The following is a 16,183-nucleotide window of genomic DNA, read 5'->3' on the forward strand; positions in this document are numbered from 1 at the left end:
TTACTGCATCAATGCGATGTGGCATGGAGGTGATCAGTCTGTGGCACTGCTGAGGTGTTATGGAAGCCTAGGTTGCTTTGATTGCAGCCTTCAGTTCATCTGCATTATTAGATCTGGTGTCTCTCATCTTCCTCTTGAGTTTGGTGGCCAGTCAAGCTCAGTGATACTGTTGTTCTTAAACCAGGTATTGGTACTTTTGGCTGTATGGACAGGGGCCAAGTCCCGCTGGAGAATTAAATTTCCATTTCCAAAAAGCTTGTAGACAGAGGGAAGCCTCAAGTGCTCTAAAATTTTCTGGTAGATGGCTGCGCTGACTTTGGTCTAGCTAAAACAGAGTGTACCTATACCAGCAGATGACATGATTCCCCAGTAGAGAAAAAACAGCTCACCTGGACAGCTTGTGGTGTGTGGAAGCAAGGAAACATGTGGTCACAAGTGGACAATCCAGGAAAAAAGAGGAGATCCAGCTTCTTAAATTTCTAAAATTCTTTAGATAGAAAACTTAGTTTCAAGATTTCATGGTGTGATCTGAGAGCACCGCATTTCAAAAGCATTCTGGCTTTCTTTGTCAAAGCTCAGCTTTGAGAAAGAAAGCCAGTGAGCGTTTGAAATGCATTGTTCTGAGTTGTGTAGAGTTCATCATGTTGGCATGCGTGAGTAGTGTAGAGTGCATCAGGTTATCATACGTGAGTTGTGCATAAGTAGATGTATTAGTCCATGGATTAGTGGTAAATAGGGTTGATCGAATAGCTTCGGATAAGTGCTTATCAGAATAGCTGCATCGGTAACCTGTAGCGCTCGCCATAATCAGCTGTTCTGCGCCGAAGTTGCACATGTCACGGCTGCGTGAAGGTCACAACACATGCATGGAAAGGCCGGCAAACAGGATATCCTTGCATGTGTTGTGACGGTGTAGAAGAGAAGACAAGGCACTGGGTCCGGAACTGCTGGGGCTGAACCTCCTGTTGCAGGGGTGGAAGGAGAGTAGAGAAGGAACAAACCCTTGACCTGCAGAAAAGGGGCGTGGTGAGCCTGAGGAGTATAAGGGGTTTTGCGCAGGAAAGCAGAGGGGAGTCCCACCTTAGAGCAGTGAGAGTGCGGACCTGCATCGTGCTGCGGGTAGCATTAGGCCACGCAGCAGCAAAAGCAGACAAGTGCAGGAAGGACCGGGGTCCATCAACGGGCATTCAGGGCAGAACACACCGAGCGGGAGATTGTTGTGTAAGGCTCATGCCTGCAGAGGACGCTGAGCAGGAGGTTGTTGACAGACTCCCGGCCGCTGGGCAGTTGAATGGACTAAGTGCTCAGCGGACAAAACCGGTGATCGCCCACTGCCACCAGAAAAAGGATAATTTGTCGCAGGTGGGGAAGCCGAAAGACTCAGCATCGGCCGCAGCCGGCAGACAGACATCCATTGGACTCAGAGAGAAACTGACAATCCAGTTACGATTAGTGAAACTGATAGACTATTAACTTGAAGTACTGTTATCCTGTTTAACCCTCATCCCTTTAACTGTATTTCTCTTGTTTTCTCCCTGCGAGGAGTTTATAATTGTGAATTATTGTGAATAATTGTTTAACCCTTGCTCTGCGCATCTGTGTCACTGCATCCGTGTACTTGTGTTACATTTGGCATATTCGGCAGGATGCAGTCTTTGGATACAGATGCTGCAGATCAGTCCATCATGAGTACCCGTACCCTGAGGTCCAGCTTGCCATTGGGGGCCATGCTCAGCAATCTCCCAAATTTTACTGGGAGTAATATGATGCACTGAAACTGGACTGAGAGGGTTAAGAGCATGTTGCGGATGCACCCCACGCCTCCTACTATGCAAGCTGAGATCGCTTTAATGGCCCTGGATGGTGAGAACGCCTGCGTACTAGGTCATGTATGACCTTCCTAGAAGTAGGAGCAGAGGTGCATGTAAGAGAACAGGAGCAGGGACTAGCGACCTTAGCAGGACTGGTTCAGAGTAATGAGGCACCCACCCCTCCTGCAGCCGAACCGGAATGGGCCCATGAATTATGGCAGGAAATGTGAGAAATTAGGGCAGAAATATGGAGCATGAAAGAAGACCTTGCTGCTACCTTGGAATCCAATCCCATACACCGGGGTAACTTACGGCAGGAGATAAAAGAAATTAGATGAGAGATACGGAGGGTAAGAAAAACTCAAGCAGCAACCCCAGATTCTAATCCTGCATCCTGTGATGAAGAAAGATTATAGAGGGGGTATGCTTCTCCCGGAGGACGGCGATGCAGACCGAAGCACTAACCAGACAGGATCAGAAGTGAGTGTTGGATTTGTGGAAAAATGGGACACGTCAAGGAGTTGGCCTACACGATGCAGCCAACGACAAAGATTCGCCTACTCCTCCAACGGTCATGCCCACTGGAGAGAATGCTGCACATGAAGGAGATGGCCCTTGGCCAGTAAAACCCACCCCGAGGAACAGAGTGGAGAGAGAAGGTCCATCAATTGCAGAGTAACCATAGAGGACGGATGGAGACCTTGATGAAATGGTATGGTGAGCGGAGGGGAGCCTCACCCAGGGCAAGGCAGAGCCATGGCGCCGGACGCCGAGAAGTGAGGGAGAAGGTGTCATTTGCCTGCAGCGAGATGTCTGCATTACTCAGGAGCGTGAAAGTGAATCAGGTGTGCGCCAAGGAAGTTGAAGATGACGGTAGCCCCAGTGAAGAGTCAAAGGTAGGGCTCACACTAGTGCGTGCAGTCAGATGACTTAGTGGATGAGGTCATTGAATGCCATGGAGAAGAGCCAGATGTCAAAATTCTGCATGAGGCATCTGAAGTTCTGAGTACTAGTTCTGATATGCGCAGAACGATTTTCTTTGGCAAAATGTAGTGCAAGAGAGACAGAAATGGGTGCAAAAACTGTGGGTATTTGGCCCACCTCCGAAGAACCTTAAGACGCACAAAGACTCTTCTCGCCCGAGGACTGGTGAGTTCAAAGAAGGGGGAAGTGTGGTGAGATGGATGGGAGAGACTGAGTAACTGTATGAGAACACCGCAATCCACTGAAGTAGCTAAAGTAGCTCCCCATTCCCCATCGTCAACCCGGATTACGACGATCAGTACGAAAGATGGCTGGAGTGCCTCCCAGCCGTTATGAGCAAGATCAATTAACTTGGCAATGAATCATCCAAGAAGTTGAGAATTGTGAACGCCTGGTGAAAGAGATCTCACCCATAGAATGGCGAGTTAAAGGAGAGCGGGGGTGTAGAGGAGAAGACCGGGCACCGGGACCGGAACTGCTGGGGCCGAACCTCCTGTTGCAGGTGGGAAGGAGATTAGAGACTGAGCAAACCCTTGACCTGAAGAGAAGGGGTGTGGTGAGCCTGAGGAGTATAAGGGTATGTGCCTTTCTGTAACACACTTTGCACCTTTTTTGTCACCTTCCTCTCTTTGCAGCTTGAGTCGCCTTACTGGGAAAATGTTGTCCTGTTACAACATGGAAACTTCAGTTCCAGAAGTACTGGGGCTCTCTCTTTCCTGACTGCCAAATATTAGGGCCTTAATCACTAGTTCCTGCAACTGAAGGAAGGTCCTGGTCTGGCCTGCGCATCATGATCTACATTATGCACATACAATGTGCATGACCAGCTTCTTGTACCACACATAGGCTTTTCTCATTGCACTGTACTGCTGGAGGACATTATCGGAAAGATCAGCTCCCCTGATGTGCTTGTTGTACCCCAGTACACAGTTTGGTTTGTGGAACTGTATAAAGGTACCTCATACAGCGGTGGGGGTGCTGCCATTACCATGTATGGTGGTCAACAAAAGGATATCCGTGTACTTGACCACCAGCGTGTTGTCGCTACATTGGACTTTGCTCTCCCCCTTTCTGAGCAGCTGCCCAATTAGTGTCCTAGGAAGGCCTCGCTGATTTTTGCTGACAGTATTGCATGTTGCGTTAGCACGCGCAGAGAGGGACTTGAAGAGAAGGATGCTGGTATAAAAGTTATCTACATACAGTGGGGGAAATAAGTATTTGATCCCTTGCTGATTTTGTAAGTTTGCCCACTGACAAGGACATGAACAGTCTATAATTTTAAGGGTAGGTTAATTATAACATTGAGAGATAGAATATCAAAAATAAAATCCAGAAAATAACATTGTATACATTTTTATAACGTTTTTTGCATTTTGCAGTAAGAAATAAGCATTTGATCCCCTACGAACCATTAAGAGTTCAGGCTCTTACAGAATAGTTAGACGATCCTCATCAACTCGTTACCTGCATTAATGACAGCTGTCTTACATATATAATAGTAATTTGGCACTCAACTTGTACGAATCCGTTGCAAAAAAAGTAATTTTATTGCCGTCCAATAATATAAGACGTTTCAGTCTACACAAGACCTTCCTCAGTAAACTGCATTAAACATCATACAGAAGAAAAATAGTCAAAAATCAACATAATGTACAGAAAATAAAGTACAAGATATGGGATATAGAAATAAATGTCATTCCAAATTGAGTGCACGGTGATGGAAGTGAAGATAGGGGATATTAGGAAGGGAAAAAGGAACCAACACGTACCCGACTGCTCTTGTGATATCTCAAATGAGTGTCACTGTACATCAGAATATATCTAATGCATATGTTGGGGGCTCGTCCTGTAAATGCCCTTGGGAGAGCTGTCCCCTATAGGATAGGAATATATGTTTGCAATAAATAATAAGAATACGTAAAATACATAAAAGGAAAATGGGCAGATATGTCATACTGACCAAGTTAAATAGCGGGTGTGGACAGATTGGTAAAGTAAGTTTTCGTAACAATCGTAGTTAGAAGTCTGTAACAAGATATACTTAGTGAGTAAAATCTATACTGTGTATAATATAGTGAAACTAATAGGGTGAGTGATGTCTTACCTAGTGTAAATCACTTGGCATGAGCGTCACAGGAAAGGTATAAGGGGTATTCCCTATAATACACATATTGATAATAAGTGTCCGATATACAGTACATAAGTCAGAGTTGTCAAAGCTGAATAGAGTATAGATTACCACGATACACAGAGATACGTGTTGTATCTAACGTGGTGTCCGCTGCTGGTTAGACAGGGGAAGTGTCCCATGTGTGAGGAAATATAGGTGGGTGGCGGGGCTTACGAACGCACCGAAGCCGGAAGTGCGTCACAGAAGTGACGCGGTCATCCAGACCCAGAGCGCGAGCTCCACCACCAACGGTGACTGCGGCTTGCAGTCCAGGGTGAGAGTCGCGTCATGTGGCTTGACGTGATCACCTGATCGCACTGCACTAATGTCAGCAGCTAGAAATGTGGCTAGGAAGAAGCCGTATTGGGAAAGTACATAGCGGGTCTAGCTGACGTAATGTCTGTAATATCTATATATATAATTGTCTAAGGGTTTTTCTGTCTGTCTGTCCTGGAAATCCCGCGTCTCTGATTGGTCGAGGCCGCCAGGCCTCGACCAATCAGCCACGGGCACAGTATCGACGTAGATGTCATAATGGTTGCCATGGCGACGATGATGTCATAAAGGTTGCCTCGACCAATCAGCGACGGGCACAGTCTGCCGCGAATTCTGGAATCATCATTGTCCATATACTACGGGGACATGCATATTCTAGAATACCCGATGCGTTAGAATCGGGCCACAATCTAGTAATATTATAATGGGGAAGATGAACATACAATCTGGCTATAGATAAATTGGAGGTTAGTGGCTGCATAAAAAAGAAAAGATAAATGTACCACTTATATGTAATTATTCCTAGAGCGTAGTCGGGTGGGAAAAGAAGGGATGGAGGAGAGTCCAAGGGAAGGGAAGGACCGGGAGGTGATTTGCAAGTAGTGATCAATACAGGTGACTCTGTAGAGAAAGACAAATAGATTAATGCCATAGCATAAACGCGTCATCAAGTTATGGCATAACATAATATACTACAAGAATATATATATATATATATATATATATATATATATATATATATATATATATATATATAGATGGCACAGAATATGTGGGCTGAATAAACCCTTTTTTTCACCTTGAGAAGTGACTGGAGTGCTGCCTTCTTTTTGCTCTTTTGTATAAAAGTTTTGGCACAGAATATGTGGGCTGAATAAACCCTTTTTTTCACCTTGAGAAGTGACTGGAGTGCTGCCTTCTTTTTGCTCTTTTGTATAAAAGTTTTGGGTGGAGAGGTGGACGACTCGACCCGGGAGGCTTGGCACCCACTGGTGAGCGGTTGTGCTGTTCCAATTTTACATATATATATATATATATACACACACACACACACACACACACACACACACACACAGTAATCTATATACTATTAATCTGACATTATAGAATAACTCCTAAATAAAAGAAGGTAAAAGCAGAACCCCTTAAAGGACCTTCAATGACATCGCGGTCAGGTGACCGGTCACCTGACCGCTCACATGACCGCGACGTCATCGAAGGTCCTTCACTCACTGCATTCTTAGGAACGGAGGCAGACGCTTGCAGCGGTGACAGCCAGGGTTCGTCGGAGGGGTGAGTATATCCATATCTTTTATTTTTATTCTTTATTTTTTACATGAATATGGATCCCAGGGCCTGAAGGAGAGTCTCCTCTCCTCCAGACCCTGGGAACCACATGCCGTATAAGATGACCCCCATCTTATACAGCGGGCATATCCCAAATTCCATATTTTATATGGAAAAGTTGGGGGTCGTCTTATACGCCCAGTCGTCTTATACACCAGAAAATACGGTATTTTGAATATTCTCTCTCTCCAAGTTAAAATTATCCTTTCTTTAAAATTATAGACTGTTCATGTCTTTGTCAGTGGGCAAACTTACAAAATCAGCAAGAGATCAAATACTTATTTCTCCCACTGTAGAGGAGATAACTAGTGATGAGCGAACTTGCTGGGATAAGGGGTTATTTGAGCATGCTCATGGGCTTACCTAGTGTCTTCAGCGTGCTCAAATAAATATATTCAGGTCCCCGTGACTGCATGTCTTGCAGTTGTTCGACATGCAGTCCCTGCATATGTTGCCGCTATCAAACAACTGCGAGACATCCAAGCGCAGGGACTAGGGTTGAGCGACTTTTATTTTTATAGGATCGGGTCGGGTTTCACGAAACCCGACTTTCTCAAAAGTCGGGTCGAGTGAAATCGGCCGATCCCATAAAAAAGTCGGGGTCGGGTCGGCCGAAACACGAAACCCAATGCAGTGCAATGAGATACTATGGTTCCCAGGGTCTGAAGGAGAGGAAACTCTCCTTCAGGCCCTGGGATCCATATTAATGTGTAAAATAAAGAATAAAAATAAAAAATATTGATATACTCACCTCTCTGGAGGCCCTAGGACATCACCGCTGGTAACCGGCAGCCTTCTTTGCTTAAAATGAGCGTGTTTAGGGCCTTCCATGACGTCACGGCTTCTGATTGGTCGCGGCCGCCCATGTGACCGCCACGCGACCAATCACAAGCCGTGACTTAACTTGTGACGTAACTTGTGACTTGAGAATTACGTCACGGCTTGTGATTGGTCGCGTGAGCGGTCACATGGGCGGCCGCGACCAATCACAAGCCGTGACGTCATCTAAGGCCCTTCACGCGCTCATTCTTAGGAAGGAAGGCTGCCGGAAAGAAGCCGAGAGTGAGTATATTCCTATCAGGTATATACTCACCCTCGTACGCACCCTGCTTCTTTCCGGCAGCCTTCCTTCTTAAGAATGAGCGCGTGAAGGGCCTTAGATGACGTCACGGCTTGTGATTGGTCGCGGCCGCCCATGTGACCGCCACGCGACCAATCACAAGCCGTGATGTAATTCTCAGGTCCTAAATTCCTAGAATTAGGAATTTAGGACCTGAGAATTATGTCACGGCTTGTGATTGGTTGCGTGGCGGTCACATGGGCGGCCGCGACCAATCACAAGCCGTGACGTCATGGAAGGCCCTAAATGCGCTCATTTTAAGCAAAGAAGGCTGCCGGTTACCAGCAGCGATGTCCAGGGGCCTCCGGAGAGGTGAGTATATCAATATTTTTTTATTTTAATTCTTTATTTTACACTTAAATGTGGATTCCGATACCGATTTCCGATATCGCAAACATATCGGAACTCGGTATCGGAATTCTGATACCAGATTAAGAAGATCGCCGACCTCACGGCTGACCCCACACAGGGATCGGGTCGGGTTTCATGAAACCCGACTTTGCCAAAAGTCGGCGACTTCTGAAAATGGCCGACCCGTTTCGCTCAACCCTAGCAGGAACTTCAACATATTTATCAAGCACACCAAAGTCACTTGGTTAGCACACAAACATGTCAGATAACGCCTTATCTGAGCATGTTCGCTCATCTCTAGTGATGACCTTGAACCAGCAGTAGGTGCACCAAATTCCACACAATTTTCCCACTAACTCCTAGGACAGGAGGGCAATCGGGGGTTTAATCCGGGTATCTTTCCCTTCATAAACTCAAAACTTGGGGGTGTACCCTGAGGTACTCTCACACAGTTTATAAACCTTAATTCTCTACCTGGCCCTCTTACTGGGCAGTTATTGCCAGAATTTGAACCTCCCCTTAAATTGTATTAGGGACTCATCTATGCAGAATGTATCTGGGGAACGTACGCCTCAGCAAAAGTCGGACCAAGTTAAAGTTTCGTGGAGGACATTGTGCATTATCATTGAAAGGCAAAAATTTGTGGATGGCATAGCATTGTGGAACAGTGGAGTGTTATATAAAACATCAACACTCCAATATTGCCGAATTTCTGGCTTCTTCACTGTCCCCATGTCATCAACAAGGCCCCCAAACGTCATCATCTCTATGGCATCTACAGGGATCCAGTTGGCAAATGACGAAGTGAGATTTTGGGATTTCTCTGAGGCACAGTAGCATCAAATTGAATTCCTTATTGTGCCACAAAATCAGGATTCTGTGGCTCATAATTTAAGAGGTAAGGTCCATATAGGGTCACTTATGGCAGATGCTGGTTCATTTTCTGTCCTGGGGTGTCTTCTTGTGGTTAGGTATCATTTCAGGAAGAGAAATAGTCAGAAAAATAAAGGAGGTGGGACCTTCTCCCTCAATGTCCGTGTTGGAGCCATGTAAAGCGTATGCTTCTTCCACTGAATACCGAGTTTGACATGAGCGGGAAGACATTTTTTCATGTATGCAGCATTTGTGTGTACCAAATTTTATTCAGCTGTGTGTATGTACTTGGTGTTAACTTTTTTTATTTAAAAAAGACAAAAAAAAAAAAAAAGAAAGAAAATCTAGAGATAAGAATGAAGCAAAAATTAGGTAAAATAAAAAACATACTTACTGAACAGAGGTCAGTAAAAAAAAAAAAAAAAAAAATACTGAGCTCTCGTAACGGACACTAACCCTGACTATATTAAGTAGAAAATACTAGCAGTCGCCAATTACTATGGTATACTGTTACTATCTCTAATGTAGTCCTATCAACTAATCAAACTATTTTCTTTTTTTTAATTCTGTTTTCACACCAAAAAAAAAAACAAGGCAACAACCAGTGGCCGACTACTGATATATATCAGCGCTTGATATCTGTAGGACTCACACACAGTGGTAGTAGAAAGGCAGGATGGGGGGGACAAAGGAGACAGGGGGGAAAAAAAAGTTGTGGAAAACAGTGATTTGTGTCACTGATTGGTGGCTGTTGGATGCACAAGAAAGAAAGAAACCTGCCAATAATCGAATAATGATCAGCTGATCAGCTCTCAGAGGACAGAAAGGGTGTGGAGGAGGATTAGTTAAGATAAAAATCATAGATCAGGAACAGATCAGGGTAGGATCAGGAATGTCTTTCTTCAGCAGCAGGAACACCAGCAGTGATGGCACAAGCTTGAAAAAGTCTGTGGCACCACAGTGTGACAGAACTCTCAGTGACTTGTCTCCTCACGTCTGGAGGCTGGAATGAGGAACTGCAGAGTGGTTACAGAGTTCAGATTGCCTCTCTGCACTCCAATTGGTGGTATCGATTGATTGTGCGATTGCACCAAATCAGAGCTGGCCCTGGTGATGCCATGGTTTCTAGGCTCCAACCTATGATTGTTGTTCTTACATCACCGATCGTAGGCTGGACATTTTTTGCCAAAAACAGGGGTGTCTCCAAAACACAGGACAGGTGTCAATCTTTTAATTATAGTTTTTCTCTAAAGGTTCCACATCTGGTTTTGGAATACAAACACGGATGCAAAATACTGTTCAAATCCTGACTTGTGAATAAGTCCTATTCTGTATTTCACAAAACTGCAGCTTGTTGGTAAACTTCATGTGGTCCTTGGCCATGCAACAACACTTCACGCCACTTCCACAACAAATGATTCCCTCACAAAATGTAAGATACTGCTTCTAATATACTCCTTGTTTTGGCTTTCAAAACTGCATTCAAAACCCTGATCAAAGCCTCACTATGTACTAGCGCCTAAACAAGCCTCGTATCTTGCCAGATAAACATAACACTGCCCAAGTACACCATAAACTTTCTAGTCACAACCAGGAGACCCATTATATGAAACCGTTGCCTTGATTGACATGACATTGCTATACCACTATAAAGAAGAAAAAAAAAATTACATAAAACTAGAAGACTCATTTCATAGCAACCTATCAGCATAGTTTTACATGTGGATGTAGTGGAATGGCTGTGTTGGTACTTTTATTTTTTATAGGGACAGCTTTTTGTAGAGATTCAGTGTGCAGTCAAAGTGCAGTGAGACGCCCCCAGTGCATTTCAATACTAGTTTTAATACAGATTCTACACTTTAATGGTCATGACCTGCTCATCAGATCTTCCAAAAAGTACCGTATTTTTTGGATTATAAGACGCACTTTTTCCTCACAAAGTTAGGGGGGAAATTGAGGTGCGACTTATATTGCTGATATACCTTACCGGGCGTGGTGCAACAGGGTCCCGGCTGGTGGAGGAAAGAGTGGAGCATTGCTGTAGGCCGCAGGCTGGGATGAGGGTGTGTTCCGATGTGTGGCATGGCGCTGCAGGTGTCCGGTGCTCCTGCGGGGGCTCTGCCGACATTTTGTGAAAGGCCAGATCACCTGCAGTTCCATGGTTACCTATGTGGTGAACTCTGGGAAAACGGCTGCCGGGGGCGGCGCATGCGCAGATGGAGATCTTGGCATCTTGGGAGATGAGATCTCAGCGCTGAGATCTTATATCCCGAGATCTTGTTGCCGAGATCTCCATCTGTGCATGCGCCGCCCCGGCAGCCATTTTCCTGGAGTCCACCGCATAGGAAACCATGGAACTGTGGGGAATCCAGCCTTTCACAAAATGTCAACAGAGCCCAGGCATCAGCACCGGACACCCACAGTAGCACCAAACACCCGCAGCGGTGCGCCACACACCCCCTCATCCCAGCCTGCGACCTGCAGCAACACTCCACTCTTGCCTCTTCCAGCAGTGACCCTGGGACCCCGCTTCACCGCAGCCACCACCCCCTAGTAAGCAATAAGATGCATGGATTATAAGAAGCACCACCATTTTATTATTAAAAAAAAAAAATTCCTATTTTTCTCCTCAAAATTTGGGGTGTATCTTATGATCCAGAGCGTCTTATAATCCGAAAAATATGGTATATCATTTTTGTAGGAGACAAGCACCTGTGTAAAAACATGCTGACAGGTTCCCTTTATGTCAACATGGAGATATCACAATTTTCACGCCGATGACACTGCACACATAGTAGTCAATTTTAAAGCGGTTGTCCAAGATTTTTTTCAATCTTTTACTATGGGCCTTAAAACTAACAGACAGGTAGCCAACTACCTTCCTGCTCTACCCAGCATCGGCTCAGACCTGTCACTTACCGCTCCTGCCGGTGAAGTCACCAGAAGCCCCTAAATTGCTGGCTGGAGTGGTCTGTAACCGCTCTGTGCTGACCAACATCAGCACCAGGCACAACAGGCAGGTAGTTGACAACTGCCTGCCTGTCTGTTTTTAGGTCCACAGTAAAAAAGAAAAAATGGTTCCGGCTAACCGCTTTTAAAAATGAGACGTCCTTTTAATAGAACCAGACCACTTTATTAATCAAGCAAAAAAAAAAAAAAAATTATGGCTGTATAGGTGTTAGAGCAACAATAAAAATTATACCTGTCTGATAGTAATTCAATGTGCGGTCCATGAAAAAGTGAGTGACACAAGCAAATTAGTCTGAAAGTGCATTGGGGTGGCAATGTACTGCAAGTGTAACTGCACCGCTCCTCAATACTCCCAATTTCTCTCACTCACTAACTCCTCATAATCCAGCTAGACAAATGCATGAGAAAGCAGAACATGAGGGGTCAATCATGGAAAATACTGTGGCAAGGTGCGTGGATGACACACTGGTTGCATCAAAACTACCTTAATGCATTTCCAGACTAATGCCATATGCATTTCTCATATTCAAGGCTATGAACGCAGGTGGCAATTACACTATGAAACATTTTTTATTAGAACTCCTAATATCATTTATCATTACACATCTAAACCTTTTCTGAATGCTGTTATATCTGCTCTAAATGTCAGAATTATTATTCCTCCATGTGACAGATAACCTCTGGTCCATTGTACAGCTCTTAAAATGAATCATGTCTCAGGTCTTTTTACTGCCTAAATATTTAATTTACACATATAAAAAGGATTACCTCTAAGGGACATTCACAGATGGCAGATTTAGTGCAGAAATTAACTTTAGCTGGAAATCAGTTCCATTTTTATGACTGGGGTTATTTTGATGCCAAACAAGTTAGATGTCTACATTCAGACAAATGGGAAATTTGCTGAAATTTCTGCCACAAAATCAGCCCTGTGTGATTTCACACTATGCAGCCTTTTATCCCAAGCCTGTTTTTTTCTTTCCCATTATTGTAAACGGAGTCCTTCCATCTTATGTATTATTCTAGCCCTCCTAACATCTTTACACAAGGAGAAAATCCAAAAGGAAAATACAACGTAAAAGAATGTGTCATAACAAAATGACCTATGGTTAAAATCAGGTTTTCAGAGTAAAAAAGGTATGGAAAGTGCAAAATAAACCTAATAACCTGCAGATATGGAGTTATTCTGCAGGTTAATAGGGTTCTGAACCTGCCCAACTCTGGCATTTAGCCATGCTGCCCAGACAAATTTCTACCCTTCAGCAGCAATCGGTTCCAGTCACTGAGGTGGTGCCGGCGCAGGTTCAGTCAATGCGCTGTGTGAGTGGCTGCTGTAACCGCCCCCCAGCACTTACTGACAGATGGCCCCAATGCTGAGCAGCTGTCAGTCAGTGCCAGAGGCGCGGTTACAGCCGCCGCTCACTATACACAGAGCAGTGACTGAACCCGCGCCGGCACCACCCACGTGACTGAATGTCAAATGCTGCTCAGGGAGAATAAAAATCATTTCCTCCCAGCAGGGGACTCAAAGTACAGGCACCAGGCAGGTTCAGAACCATATCTGCAGATTAGTAGCTTTTTTCATGTGACCGGTTCCCTTTAAAGAGAACCTTTAACCAGTTTTAGCATGTTAATTTAGCCACATCGGGAAATAGTGGCTGCAGAACTTTGTAATCACACACATCTTTGCAGTGAGACAAGTGACAGCAAAATGTCTGTCATTACATGTCTCACATAGGAGAAACCTGCTTTAAGCTTATGTTCATTTTACCTCTGCATGAGGTTGACCAATTGTAGACAGCAAAATTCAGAGGAAGAAGAAGTTGCCCTCAGAGAAGATTCAGTGACGGAAGACTGTCATTAAATGGCTCACCTGAGAGACACTGTTCAAAGCTATTGTTCTGTATTACCCTGCCTGTTGTTGCTTGCTTATGATTGGTCACCCTCAAGCAGGGAAAGAACTATATGCCCCCCAGAGAAAAATCTGTTATTGCCGCCAAGCTCTTAAAGGGGTTGTCCACTATTTGGTGGGGCGGTGCGGTCTGGAGTCTTGGGGGCTCAGTCTCGCAGCATGGGTGCTGTGGGGCAACAGGCCGTCCGCCCTGCTGGTGCATGGCCGCTGCGGCGGTGGTCGCCGCACGGCTCCGCTCCGTTAGGGTGTTAGGACCCACTACGAGGTTTGCCGTGAAGGGGCAGTGGGCTTCATACAGTCTGATCAGAATGTTAAACTGAAAACCTCATGTTCAGAATTTAAATTTTTGCCTAGCGGCTTTAGATCAACGTATGATTTTGGGATGTGCGGTTCATGCTCTTTTTTTTTTTTTTTTTTTTCTTTTTGCACAAAGCTTGTCCACTATTTAGATGACTAAGGGTACCGTCACACAGTACCATTTTGATCGCTACGACGGTACGATTCGTGACGTTCTAGCGATATCGTTACGATATCGCTGTGTCTGACACGCAGCAGCGATCAGGGATCCTGCTGAGAATCGTACGTTGTAGCAGATCGTATGGAACTTTCTTTCGTCGCTTGATCACCCGCTGACATCGCTGGATCGTTGTGTGTGACAGCGATCCAGCGATGTGTTCGCTTGTAACCAGGGTAAACATCGGGTAACTAAGCGCAGGGCCGCGCTTAGTAACCCGATGTTTACCGTGGTTACCAGCGTAAACGTAAAAAAAACAAACAGTACATACTTACATTCCGGTGTCTGTCCCCGGCGTCTCAGCTTCTCTGCACTTTGTGAGCGTCTGCCAGCCGGAGAGCGAGCACAGCGGTGACGTCTGACGTCACCGCTGTGCTTTCCGGCTATGGCGCTTACACAGTGGAGAGAAGCAGAACGCCGGGGACAGACACCGGAATGTAAGTATGTACTGTTTGTTTTTTTTTTACGTTTACGCTGGTAACCAGGGTAAACATCGGGTTACTAAGCGCGGCCCTGCGCTTAGTTACCCGATGTTTACCCTGGTTACCGGGGACTTCGGCATCGCTCCAGCGCCGTGATTGCAACGTGTGACCGCAGTCTACGACGCTGGAGCGATAATCATACGATCGCTGCGACGTCACGGATCGTGCCGTCGTAGCGATTAAAATGGTACTGTGTGACGGTACCCTTAGTCTCGATAAGCATGTTTGCACCAGTAAAATAACACAACATACTCCTCTTCGGTGCCATTCCAGAGGTGTTGGCACTGGCTCTCCCAGCGGTGATCCTGTGAAATTGTTAGGTCACGTGAGCCCTGAGCCCAATCAATGCTGGTTTCACTTTCCTGGAGTTTAGATGTATTAGACATCAAGAAGAAGCTAAGTGGCCTGCTGCAGCTTTGATTACCTATTGATGTCCGATTCGTCCAAAGCCAGTGCTGGTTGGGCGCAGGGCTCATGTGACAATGTGACCCGAGACCTGGGAATGCAAGTGCCGATATCGCTGGAATGGTGCGGACCCCGGAGGTTAGTAACAGTGTTATTTTACTGATCCAAACATGCTGATTGAGATTGTCTGAGTAGTGGACAACCGCTTGAACATAAATTTTAACCTTAATTTTACAAGTTAATATATCTACAACATAGATGTGAAATTAAAAAATAAAAACAAAAACTTTTATTCACTTCTGCATCCAAAATTCCATAATGGAGCCAGTTTAAAATGCTCAAACTTGTGAAAGGTCCTCTTTAAATGTGCAGTTTTGTACAGGAGCAGCAACATTATCATCACAAAGATTACATTGAAATGTAGCACCTTTATTTACATTAGATAACACAAGATCCACAATTTACAATAGGTGATGGTCACAAAAGATACTGTCTGAGTCAGTCTATTGCTGGTTATGTTCTTCTGTCCATCAGGGAGTAGTAGTCTGTAGGGTTGAGCGAAACGGATCGTTCATTTTCATAAGTCCCCGACTTATGGTAAAGTCGGCGTCTCATGAAACCCGACCCGATCCCTGTGTGGGGTCGGCCATGCGGTACGCAAACTTGGCGCCAAAGTCGCGTTTCGTATGACGTGTTTAGCGCCATTTTTTCAGCCAATGAAGGAGCGTGGGCAGAGTGATGACATAGGGGTTAGGGCGTGCATGCCCATCATCATTTTATCGTTTGTGCGCAGTAGCGGTTTGGAATGTGTAAAATGAAATTTTCTGTGCTGGGACGGAGGGGAGAGAGAGAGAGGGGGAGAGAGAGAGAGAGAGAGAGAGAGAGATGATATGATAATGATAATAAATAAACATAATGATATGAAAAAAAAAAGTACCACATTGTTGTTTTTTTTTTTTTTTTAAATT

The sequence above is a fragment of the Ranitomeya variabilis genome, chromosome 6, assembly GCF_051348905.1.
Source record: "Ranitomeya variabilis isolate aRanVar5 chromosome 6, aRanVar5.hap1, whole genome shotgun sequence".
Classification (NCBI taxonomy): Eukaryota; Metazoa; Chordata; class Amphibia; order Anura; family Dendrobatidae; genus Ranitomeya; species Ranitomeya variabilis.